Source organism: Pelobates fuscus, chromosome 11, assembly GCF_036172605.1.
Source record: "Pelobates fuscus isolate aPelFus1 chromosome 11, aPelFus1.pri, whole genome shotgun sequence".
NCBI lineage: Eukaryota > Metazoa > Chordata > Amphibia > Anura > Pelobatidae > Pelobates > Pelobates fuscus.
In genome coordinates this window covers 65,058,322-65,072,210 of record NC_086327.1, presented here as the reverse complement: position 1 = coordinate 65,072,210, position 13,889 = coordinate 65,058,322, and the positions used below count along the sequence as shown (strand labels likewise).

At 44.0% G+C, this 13,889-nt stretch overlaps 1 protein-coding gene across 3 annotated transcripts in view; it reads right to left on the bottom strand.

Moving 5' to 3' along the window:
* The window catches only part of RASIP1 (Ras interacting protein 1), a 1,304,986-nt gene that overhangs the window by 1,196,184 nt on the left and 94,913 nt on the right, over positions 1-13,889 (bottom strand). The window lies entirely within an intron of this gene.

Genomic DNA, 13,889 nt, shown 5'->3' with positions numbered 1-13,889 from the left:
TGTAATTATCACAGGCAGAGAAATACAGTTTTTCCACATTATTCATAACTTTAAAAGTATACATCACATTCACATAAAACGTAAATTTTCAGAATCAGCATACTCCAAATACAAACATATGTAATAAATCATCCAAATTGGTCCAGTGGTTCAAAAGATAGATCAAAGTCCTTTGTGACCAGATGAAGCATGGCTTTTCTGCCCCAAACCAGTACCACAGAGTCTTTTATCCTGGAGATAATTGGGAAGTAATCCAATTATCTCCAAGGACAGAGGCAAAACTCCATTGAACACATGGTAGCAAAAGACAATAAAATACGTCAAAATAAATAACTGTGCAGCTATTGCATAAAACAGGTACATTCAACATATCTGTATAATTGATAGGGTATTTTGGGATTCTGCTAGTGTACCTATAATAGAGGACAAAACAGTGCAAATATTGCTAAAAAAACATAATCAAGCTTCCGATGATTAGAATGCACTCACATATTCCAGAAAAATAAAGAGTATTATGGGTGCCTCCCCTAGATGGAAATGGGGGGGTATGTTCCTTTAAATATCCCTCCTCAAGTGATAGCCAATAGGGTATCCAGGTCAGCAAGGAGATCCACAAACAGCAACCAAAAGGAATACTTCAAAGGCGATTTATTCACTTGTAAAAAGGTACATAAATAAAATTCATAAAAACAAAATTAGAAAGAGATGCTGGTCCTACGCGTTTCGTCCTTGTGCAAAAGGACTTCCTCAGGGACCTCTTTCAGTAAATAACATTTAACAGGTACATAAAATCAAACCGCATTCTAAAACGCTAACATTCAAAAGATCTTATATAGGGCTAATCCCTTCAAGTCATTGGTGGAATAGTGGGTGTCTTCTAATCTTGCAGTTCCAATTCGTCAAAGTATTCCCCCTCAGGTGTGACCGCTTTGCCGCAATGAAAAAAATGCCGGGTCCATTCAAATTGTTAGCCGCTTCCGCATTCGTCATACGTTACGCATGCGTCACGTGTTTGGTTATTCATCACATGATCGTCATGCGTTCCACGCTCGGGAAGAAAAACATGGCTGTGCGTTCCACAGCATAAAAGCAGCCTAAAGAAGCACTTTTCTTATACCTGATGTTGGTATATACGCAACTGAAAGTAGAAAACTGTTAGGAACCAACTTATAATCATATAGAATGTCATAATAGAAATAATATGTCCTCTATAAAAATAATAATAATAATAATAACCAATTTGAGACATTGTAAAAAATGAATGACAAACAACTTCCTATCTAAGTTGATCATTCATAATATCTATTATAACTTTGCAAAAAATAATAATTGATTGTTAAAAAAATTCATATGTTGACAGCAATATTTTAACATAACAAACCATTAAAGTGACATAAAAGACCATATATCAATTGCAAATCCATTTTGTGTGAAGTGACATGAATATTTATTTATATATTCGCTTACATATCCATATTGTACAAAGTGGCATAACTGATTGAACGCTCAATATTCAATCCTGAATAAAGTGACATAAATATTATACACTTTATATTATATTCAACATATCCCCAGATAGCTTAGATCACATTATTACTGAATGGCGCTAAGATCACATACATACAGTTCAATTGCCATGTAGCCAGTCTTTCACATAGTCTTTCGTTATACGAATGGGCTCCATGGCATAGCTATCTGTAGTATCACTGTTCAAAAGGGCAAGTACCGAATGACCCGGCTTTCTTTTCTTCCACGGGAAAATCAAGCGTTTCAACATGGGGCCATAGTCTAAAGGCAGCAGGCGGGCAACCAGGCTCCTCTAATGCACAGTGGCGAGAATGGTCTCATCACACCTCCTTCTTGGGGCTAGTTCCCTTTGTCTCCTCTCTATGTCTGTCCTACAGAACCTGTCTGGTCCCTGATTACAAGTTTTGAGAAAGTTGCTTCCAGTAAAGGCAGAAGGTAAACCTGCATATGCAATGTCCCATGTTTACTGGTCTCTAAGGTCTGCCTCAGTTAGTCCCCATCACACCAGATGATGGCATGGCTAGATACAGCCCATCTCAGGCCATTAAGGACCTAAAGAGAGAATATAGTATGTAAAATATGCTCTCTTTATTTTCTTGGTGATACGAGTTCACCAATATCATTCTGTCAGCTACAGAGACTATAGAACTCATCTCCTACTACTAGTCCATGAGATTTCTCTACCAGGGCATCTGAGACACACATTGACAAGGCTGAATTAGACTTTTTACTGGCCAGGGTAACGCTACCAGCCAGTAGTTAATGAAGGGTTCCCCAGCAAATGTTCCCCTTGGTCCCTATGTAAGATTGTTCAACCTTTCCACGGTATAGCAGTGGACACTGTAGAAACCCCGTGTGGACCGAGAACAACTAATAAGCAGTATATTCTTACTGTGTTTTTACTGTCCTCCTATCTAAAATAGATTTGAATACTAGTTGAGTTCCAGAAGAGGAGCACCAGTGCAAATGCTCCCAGCCTGAACTTCTCAGTATAAAGCAGGTACCCAAGTATTTTAATTAATCTTTGTTTCACTTTATTTCTTGAGCAGATCCAGTGTATAGGAGTTAGCTATGATATAGTGGAGCGCTATGGGAAAAATAAATTATACAGAAATACTTGAAGCTGAGCAAAAAGGATGAAATAAACCTACTAATAATCACTATATATATATATATTTTTTGCTCCCCTGGGCCAAACCAAATTTTTTGTTGAGGCTGATATAGGAACCCGTAATACACAGTTTTTTGTTTGTTTGTTTGTTTTTTGTGTGCATATTTTTAGCTCCCCCGTTCAAACAAAAGCATTTTTTTAAATTAAAAACGCCCCATGCAAGTATCATTGGGATTTAAATATAGCAAAAGCGGGAGGAAATATGGTAACCTGCTTAAACAGTGAGATGTTCCAATTTTAAAAGTATTCTTAAATGTATTAGCAATTCAGAGTAAATGTTTTTTATACTTAAGGTATTTTAAATTTGTGCAAAGTGGAGTTTGAGTCTGCAAGTATCACGTCCTGATTGAGCCCCTTTAATAACACACAAGTCTGTGCGTACCATTGGGATTTAAATATAGCACAGGTGGAGTAACTATGGCAACTTGCTTATTCAATGGGATGTTTTCATTTAAAAAAAGTATTTTTAGCAACCAATTTTACACTGAACAAAATTATAAATGCAACACTTTTTTTGTTTTGCCACATTTTCCATGAGCTGAACTCAAAGATCTAAGACTGTTTCTGTGTACACAAAAGGCCTATTTCTCTAAAATTTATATATTTATAAAATGTTACGGGCGGGGCGTGGCTAACTGCCGAACTGATCAGTCGCATGCTGTGATTGCTCCGTCTCCCACCAGGCCCAGAGCAACAATTGAGCGAAGAAAAAATTGCAGTAAACCGCAGAAAATCGCAGGGGTACCTCCAGACACCCCCATGGCCCCGTCAAAGCAGACAAAACTTACCGACCCAGTGCGCCCGGGCAAAAAATAACGCATAAAACCGTTCTAAGATGGCGACGGCCACGTGGATCGGCCACCTTCACTGGAATGCCTCACCGACCCGGACAGCGACACGCTGACTCCAGATGAGGCTCCGGTCACGAATAAAAGCTTGCACAACATGCTCCAGGACTTGAAAACGTCCCTAAGAGCAGACTTTCGCCAAATCACCAGCGACCTGAAAAAAGAAATAGTGGATCTGGGCAACCGCACCAGCCACCTGGAAACCAAAGCAGAGGAACTCTGCAGGGCCCACAATGACGTGGTGGACAAGATGCAAAGCCTCGAAGAGGACCAAATGGCCCTTAAACACAAGCTGGCTGATTTAGAAGACCGCTCACGCCGCAACAATTTAAGATTTCGGGGCATCAGTGACTCCATCAGCACTGAGGCACTCCCACTGTACCTCAAGACCCTTTGCAAGGCACTGGTTCCGAACTTAGAGGACCCTGCTTGGGAACTTGATCGAGTACACCGACTACCGCGACCGGCAAGATTCACCGCTGATACGCCCAAGGACACCATTGCCCGTTTCCACCACTACAGCACCAAAGAACAACTGCTTGCTGTCACAAGGAAGCTTCCCAGCCTGCCTGAGCCCTACCAGCACATTCAGATATATGCCGACCTCTCTGCAACAACGATGGCTAGAAGGAGGGAATTCGTGGATGTCACCAAAACCCTAAGAAACAACAACATTCCCTATCGGTGGGGATATCCAACTAAGCTGCTTGTTTGGCACCGTGGACGGTCTGTGCAGATTTTGGAGCCGGAGGTGGGAATGGCTAAACTGAAAGAATGGGGCCTTTATCATGCTCAAGGCCAAGCTTTCCCTATACGCAGCTCTCCGATGAAACTGTTACCTGAGTGGAGAACGGCAGGAACCGCCAAAGAGCCCACCACAAGGGACTAAAATGAAGTCCACCGGGGCCTCCCGAAGACCGGTAGATGAGTAACGTAACTGTGCATATGTATTTTATGCTTAAATGGGTGATGGAAGGAAATGTCGGGTGTAATGCTTAGGAGTGCTCAGGTTAGGCTGGAGGGGTGAGGGGTATCATTTGGGTGAGCTTAAGGGGGGACTGCGTGGGGATGCTTTCAACTGCATGGCTAGTGAGAACAGGCCGTAGGCGGTGGACAATACTACCCCCCCCGACAAGCTATTAGTGTATATTTCACACTGGAGGGGGTTACCCCCAGCTCCATAGCACATCCAGCCCCCTAGATGAGCGAGGTCAGAACATATTTGATTCATCTGCACACAGTACACAGGGGTCCTACCGACCAGTAGGCCATGGATGCCCCGCACCCCCCCTGTACGGCCCATGCGTTAATAACTAATGTTACGTTTATTGTGGATTGTTATCTTGCTTAAGCCATTATCTGAAACCTGGGTACGCCAAAGATGTCATATGAGTGGGTTAAATGAAGGGATGACTCGAGCCCTCCTGTAGGCTGCCCGTAGAAGGGATCTATGTCATCATCACCACAGAGCCTAAGAGCCCAGGAGCCGGTTAGCGACTTCAGAGATGACCCTTGAATGCTATAAACACCGAGGGCAGTCATAGGCACTGCGGGCCGGCCCGGAATAGACAAGTATCTCTGGGTACCCACTAGTGCCCGTGACCGCACCTATACTAATCGATTATACCCACCTCGGGCTCCGTCCCCAAGCGACGGGTAGCTGCACAAGCAGGGGGTCAGAGGGCGACCGAGTCAACCCTATTCCGCAATACCACCCCTACCGGTTTCGCAGACTACAAAAAAAAAATAAATAATAATAATACAAAAAAAAAAGAATAAATAATAAAAAAAATAAAAAAAAAATAAAAAATTATAAAACAGGCAAAATAAATAAATAAATAAAACCAAAATAAAACTCCTATCACCCTTCCAAATCACATTGACACCCAGACTACTACAGACACTCTGTTAGAATCACCCACAAACCCGACTTACCAAGGAGACGACTACTCCCTTAACTCATTACCGCATAGACTAAGGTCAGAGGAGACCCTGGTGGCCCGATCGAGACCAGCAGGAGGTAATTAAAAAAGATTCGACTATGTTTAGGCCTCGGACCAAGATGGCATGTTTGTTACTGTTTGATTGTTATTGTTTATACTTACGGGACGCATAAGACACATAAAACATGGAGACGACATCATGTGCCATATTCTGGTGGGACATACTCCACCCCTCACAATCCGGGCTCGTGTGAGGACATCCCTCACCCGTGTCCCGGTTGCAAACTCTGCTGGGCGCAGAGAAGATATGTTCATGTTCATGTTCATATCCCAGGTTTTACGGGATCCCCTGTTAACCCCCTTACCTATCTTCCCCCCTCGACATGTAACATGACTTATCACAACTCGCTAGAGGCGCATTAGTCGCAAACGCAGAGCGTATAATACCGCACATGGCACCCCAACAGCATTAGCACAAGGAACTAAGCAGCTACAGTTTGAAAGCGCTGAAACCACACAGGCCCAAGATCAGGAAATAAAGAGTTGTCATCCCACCCTTAACCGAACCAAGACCACAGTATGTACATGAGGACATAAACCCAAACTTAGATATGGAACAATCTACATTTAAGATCCTATCCATGAATGTTAAGGGCCTGAACAGCCCGCATAAACGTAGCTTTAATGGTGGCCCGGTTTAACAAGGGCACATTATTATTGGGGGGGACTTTAATTGCAGCCTAGACCCAAATTTGGACATCAAACGTGAACATAACAAAAAACCTACAGCTGCGGCACTCGTGCTCAGTAAGTCGCTGTCCGCCTTAGCATTTGATCTAGACTTATATGACGCCTGGCGCAACAAATATCCGGCGGGCAGGGACTACACGTACTTCTCCCCAACACACTCTACGTACTCTCACATAGACCTGATCATGGTGGATAAGCTCACCCTCACGAACATAGCTGAAGCAGATATCGGTCTAAGAACTTGGTCAGACCATGCCCCTATAACAGTCACTTTCAATAGCTTACACCCAGCAAGAGGGCGGGGGAAATGGAGATTAAACGAGGAACTGCTAGATGACGATACAACACTCGAAACAATCCTTCAGACTGCGACCGATTATTTTCGTGAAAACGCGACTGATGACGTTACCATACAATCTCAACGGGCAGCACACAAGTCGGTAGTCAGGGGGATCCTGATACAATTGGGGTCCCACAAAAAGAGAAAACACAACGATGAAATAGTCCGCTTAACCCTTGAACTTACAGACCTAGAAAAGACAAATAAAATCAACCCTTCCGCCAAACTAACGAAACGTATTGCGCACACCCAAAGAGACCTGAACACACTCTCGCTACAGATCATAGAGAGAAGAATGAGGGCGTTACGATTGACATACTACACGCAGGTCAACAAAGCGGGTAAACTGCTGGCCAACAGATTGAAGACCCAAAGACTTCAGTCGAAGATCCCATATATAGAATCGCCACAACAGATAAAACTCTATCATCCCACTGACATAGTAAACACATTGGCCCAATACTATACAAAGCTTTATAACTTAAAAGATGACCCCTCGACACCCCAACCGTCACAAGACTCTATAAAACAATTTCTGGACAGTGTTGAACTCCCTTCCCTTTCGCAAGCGCAATCAAAGGCGCTAGACAGCCCATTCACGGAGGAGGAGGTTTCTAGAACCATATTGTCCCTTCCGAAACATAAAGCCCCCGGCCCCGACGGATTTCCTAATTACTATTACCAAAAATTAGTGCACATCGTGTCGCCTTTTCTCAGCAAACTGTTTAACCACATTAGGGACACCGGGGTGATGCCAAGGGAAATGCTAGAAGCCCATGTAGTAACGCTCCCCAAACCGGGCAAACCCCCTACAAAATGTGAAAACCTAAGACCAATTTCATTGCTCAATGCTGATGTCAAACTGTATGCAAAACTCCTAGCATCCCGTATAAAGCCCTTCCTCACAGACTTAGTCTCGACGGAACAAGCCGGGTTTGTCCCTGGGAGGCAAGCAGGGGACAATACAAGACACTGCATGAATTTGATCAGCTGGGCAAACTCTACGCTCCAACAAGGAGTGCTCTTAGGGCTTGACGCCGAAAAGGCGTTTGATCGTCTAAATTGGGATTACCTAAAAGCCACCTTGTTAAAAATTGGGTTCTCACCCTCATTCTTGGGGGGAATTATGGCACTGTACCAAGCGCCTAATGCCAAAATATTCAATAAAGGGTTCCTGTGACGAAGTGCCCTTCACCACTTTGTCCTGGAGAGGCCTGCTTGCCTGCCTCCTCCCCTGCGACTATGGTCCTGGACTGTATTGCACTTTAAACACTATATTTGGGCATATGGATTTGTATTAGACTGACTCTAGCCCTTTAACTATGCTGTAGGTCTGGACTGCTAATATAACCGAACAGCCGGGGGATTCATACGAATATATTGCATGGGAATACCATTACTGGAGAATGCAGCCGTTCGTATGATTTCATACGAATTCTTTATGCTCGTAAATAGGTGTCCGCCATTTCGGGACTTTACACGTGTTCGCGGCCATCTTACGCACGAACAGCGGTGTTTGCCTGTGAACGCACGGAACTAAAATCGGATACGCAAACAGGCGAACACCGCTGAGACCTCCATGCACCCAGAACTTTGTACGGAAACTACCGAACGACCGGCCGTTCGGTAGTTATACTTAACTTGATATGGGGATTCTAGCGATCACGGAGATGCGAATGGATGGCAAGAATTTCGTATCTTTTGTTCATACGAACGGAGACCGACCGCAAGGCCAAAACGTATGGAACTATTTTCGGCTAGTTGGTCTGTGTGGACGGTCAAAACTTTGGAACTCTGTATCTCCCGAACCATTCATCCGAATGGGCTGATTTTTGGATATATGGTTCCCCTGAATGAGAGCTATCAAGCGATACCTGTTTTTGGGGTACATCCAGAACTTGGGTAAAATATTGTACGTTATAATTATGTTATGTGTTTATCTGAGGGGAGGAGACGTGGGGGTGTTACCTTACATATGATTGGTTATTTTCATCCTCCCCCTGGGAGTGTCCTGTGTGTACCTTTTCCTAATAAAAAGCAGGCTGGGTGTTCCAGTCCTCAGTTCTTCTTGACCCTTCAAAACGTAGCCTCGTCTCGTTATTGGAGGGAATTGCTGTATCACACTGGGGATTGCTATGCTCTGCATATTCCCCTGAGCTTAATCACTTAGCGCTTTTAAGAGCTTGTTCCTGCTTCGTTCTGAAGGGAGATAGCTGCAGCCTGTGGTGCTTATGGTGTCTGGTGGAGTGCTTGGAGTCCTCTGGAAGCGCTAGGAGCATCCATCAACGGAGGGTACTCGGTCGGGGTGCCAGGCGATCCGTTACAGTTCCTATCTGAGCCTTTCGAAATCAGCAATGGGACGAGACAAGAGTGCCCACTGTCCCCTATATTATTCATTATATGCCTAGAACCGCTGATCCACAGAATTAAGACGCATACAGGCATCCAGGGTATCACGACACCGGCTGGTACACAAAAACTTGCCCTTTTCGCGGACGATGTCATCTTATTTCTCACACATCCTGACAGATCTATTCTGGCCCTGATGACATTACTAACGCAATATGGCCAGGTATCAGCCGCTAGAAATCTCATGGTTAGGACGGGTTCAGACTATCAAGATGATGGCCCTTCCACGCGTCTTATATTTGTTCCTCACCCTCCCTATCGCCCTGCCAGATTCCCTACTCAAAAAATTCCAATCCGTGTTTAACGCATATATCTGGAAGAAAAAAACCTCCCAGAATTACGCGCAGACTCACCTGGCTCCCACCAACAAAAGGAGGACTAGGAGCCCCTGACATAAAATCCTACTACAAAGCCTCAGTATTGGCACAGGGCCTGGTAGCCCTGACATGCCCCAAACCTCCGGTGTGGCTACCTCTGGAAAACGCCTGCATACACCCGGACACAATTAGCAAACACCTGTGGTCCTCAAATGAGGCGGGAAAGTCCCCCTCGTCTGGTCTGCCTAACACCAACTTTTTACTCACTAGCTGGAGGAGATGGGCGGCGGCCCTGATGGGACCAGCACATCCTCTTCTCTTTGCTCCCCTCACTCGTCTACTTGACTTTACTAGCGACCTACCACTAAAGACTTGGACGGACAGAGGGATCGTACTCATAGGAGACCTGTTCACATCACAGGGTATAAAACATTTTCCTGAGCTACTCACAGAATATGCCTTACCCCCCAAAGAAATATTTACCTACTTACGCATTAAACACATCCTCACTTCTTTGAAGCTACAACAATGTGAAGCAGATCAATTAACAGCTTTCGGCAGGCAATGTCTCTCCACGAGTCAGACACAAAAACCATTATCTCTATGTTACAACACGATTAACAACGCAGACAGCACCAAGAAACACCCCTATATGCTACTATGGGAAAGCGACCTAAATACATCATTCCCACTTCCTATGTGGCTACATTCCCTGCAAACCACACGCTCATCCTCTCACAACCTAGCCCACTGGGAGGCCTACTGCAAACTTCTGATGAGGTGGTACTTAGTCCCCACACGAATAGCCCAGATGTACCATTCCGCACCACGCTCGTGCTGGAGATGTGGAGCCGAGGAAGGCACATTATTGCACATATTCTGGGACTGTCCAGGGCTATCTCGCTACTGGCAGCAAGTAAGAAACCTGATTTTAGAGGTCACCGCTGTTAACATCCCCAACCGCCCCGAATGTTGCCTACTTCACATATATGCCGGGTTACTATCCTCCCAACACAAGGTGGTCATCTGCCACCTACTTTTAGCAGCTAAATCCAGCATAGCCAGTAGATGGAAAAACACATCTCCCCCTCATATCCAGGAGGTGAAGGACAAAGTCCACTCCACCTATGAGTTTGAGCGATTAGCATACAGGCTCACTGGACAAGAGGGCAAATACTCACGTTATTGGCAGAGTTGGAGAGTTAGTCGGGCCTTAGACATTGAAACTACCAAAAAAAAAAAACTAAATAATTTGCGACCACTTCAAGTACACGTAAGGAAGATGAATCACAAACCCACATGAATATTAAAAAGGTTGATTTAATATCAGGCATGTCAAAGATGGGAGGCACCTACATTGAGAAGTACCGCAGATATGTAGCACTAGAATGATATACAGAAACTCTATGATGTAAATGTACTGTGTTACATACATAGCTTGAAAAAAACAAAGAAAAATGAGTTTTATGCCAAAATGCTAGCCTATGTACCGAATTGTTAACTATTGTACTGTCAATGTTACGGTAGATAATTTATTTTATTTTATTGTCAATGTTACGGTGGACATTCTTCCTATGCGCTTCTACACTAATAAAAATATATATAGTTAAAAAAAAAAACACAGCTGTGGAACACCCTGCATGTACTGGAGCATGCATACTGTTTGATATCATGCAACATTGTTTACTATTGTGTGACAAATATACCGCTCATATACATGCACTTTACTCCTAATTCCTTTGGGACATTGAATGTATAGACTACCTAGTGGCTTTACGTGTAGCATGTAAAATTGTGTGAATTATGCTACATGTGTTACCCCTTTACTCCCTTCCCCTTTTCCTTTCTGTATCCCCTATGTTACTTTTGTGTGAAAAATCATTGACATTGAAAAAAAAAAATGTTACGGGCGCTCTACAGATTATTACTGGATTACCTTGTTATTACCGTATACCCTTTTTCGGTAGTATTGCTGTATAGACACACTACACGAACAGCCAGGACTATGTATTCGTGCATATGAACAAGAACCACCAGGCCCTCGGCGTGTGCCGCCACTTAACCTCTTTCATCTTTGAAACAACCGAACGGATGACCACTGGAAAGCTGTGGTCTGCGGTTAACCACAAGCCTAATTGACTGCCACAGGGTGGCCTCGTTCGGATAATAATTCACCGAACTTAAACTCCCGAAAGACTCCCGAACGAGGACCACCTACACTCTGGCGTGTGGCCCCAATTAGAACATTGAGGCTGCGGTTAACCGCAGGCTAAGTACCCCCCTTCAGGGCGGTCTCCGTTCGGCTCACGAAGGGCCGGGACAACCATCCACTGAGCGGTATTCGCGCAACTGTTTAACCGTTACTCGCTCCATGGGTTTTAGGGCCAGGTCCCGCTCTCTAATCAACCGTCAAAAAACATGGCCGCCATCTCGTGTTAGGGACAAAAAGACACAAAAGGACTTTGTATGGAAAAGACTGGCTAAACCGATCGTGAGATCTGAGGCGCTCAGATCTGGGCTATCCAACGAATGGTAGAATGTAAAAGGTGTCTACTGAAATGTTACAATTATGTATTTTTATGCTGTTTTACCTGTTATAATAACACGTGGAATTTTGGGCGCTTGGAGATAATTAAATTGCCATAACCGTTAGAGTCATTATCTCCAAGCTGGGCGGTGACCATTTCAAACGATACACTATAATGCCATTGTTCAACTATTTATATTGTCCCTGTATCCCATCAGGTCCAGAGGGGGTTGTCCCTGGACCTGGGGTTTTGCATGAATAGCGATGTCTGTGTGCCATTAAAGCCAGTTTGTTTTGCCCCTTAAATCGCAGCCTCGACTCGTTTTGTGGGAACCATGGTATTCTAGCTGAACTATAGCTAGTGGGATTGCTTTATGTTTGCCGATTATCGGGTTATGCTCTACGGACCGGCGCTTCCTTCTCTACACTCGGGAACATAAAATATTTTACCAGGAAAGATACATTTCTCTCATTTTTAAAGTATGTCCTGGGTATATATAAATATTGTTCACAAATCTGTCTAAAGTCCGTGAGCACTTCTCCTTTGCCGAGATAATCCATCCACCTCACAGGTGTGGCATATCAAGATGTTGATTAGACAGCATGATTATTGCAATGCTGTGCCTTAGGCAGTCCACAATAAAAGCCACTCTAAAATGTGCAGTTTTACTGTATAGGAGAGTGTAATTAAACCGCTGTTTGGACAGACTCAGGGAAACAGCATTTCGTATGATATTCGTATGTTTGGCTATTTCGTGTTGTATGTAAAAGAGCCGAACAAACTCCCGAACCACCCGACCCACCACTACGGTCATGTGCAGCTCATTAACCACCCAGACCTTACGATTAACCGCAAGTAATTGTTGAAAGGCTTGTTGGTCTGCGTTCGTTTGCCGAACACGTGGCGGCGGCCATTTTAAAATCGAACGCTCAGCGGTAGATGGTCGTCGACGCCCTGGAACTGTTTTCGGACACTTATTTATCTGCACACCACTGAAGCGTACCAAGTTCCAGTCCATTCATCTAATAACTCACGAACACTCTACCGTTCGGGACCTTCCTACCATACGAACTAGACCGACCCCAGGTAGCTGCAGTTATGGAACTCTTTTCAGATTCAATTGCACGGACAACTGGTGAACTAAAAACTTTACTCGGCGGTAATGAGAACTGTGTTCGTGGGATCTGAGCGCTATTCGTCTATATTGTGTGCTCAGATCCAAGCTATCTGGGGGTATGTGGAACATGGAGGACATGTTTCTCTCTACCTGGAGATAATTAGGTTCTCTCCAACCACTTAAGTTAATTATCTTCAAGATAAAGAGGAGGGGTTGCACTGTTAATCTGGATTGTATGTAATGGATCAGAACACAATAGTCTAAGTTGGTGCAGTGAAATGAGAAAAATATATACATAAAACTATTTTTTAGAAATAAAAAACAGAAAATTGGCATGTGCGTATGTATTCACCCCCTTTGTTATGAAGCCCATAAAAAGGTCTGGTGCAACCAATTACTTTCAGAAGTCACATAATCAGTGAAATTATGTCCACCCGTGTGCAATGTAAGTGTCCCATGATCTATTACATATACACACCTTTTTTGAAAGGCCCCAGAGGCTGCAACACCTAAGCAAGTTGCACCACTTACCAAACACTGCCACGAAGACCGAGGAACTCTCCAAACAAGTAAGGGACAATGTTGTTGAGAAGTACAAGTCAGGGTTAGATTATAAAATAATATCCAAATCGTTGATTCCCAGGAGCACCATCAAATCTATCATAACCAAATGGAAAGAACATGGCACAACAGCAAACCTGCCAAGAGATGGCCGCCCACCAAAACTCATGGACTGGGCAAGGAGGGCATTAATTGAAGAGGCAGCACAGAGACCCAAGGTAACCCTGGAGGAGTTGCAGTGTTCCACAGCTGAGACTGGAGTATATGTACTTATGACGACAATAAGCTGTACACTCCATAGAGTCAGGCTTTTTGGCAGAAAGCCATTACTTTGAGCAAAAAACAAAATGGCACGTTTTGAGTTTGCGAAAAGGCATG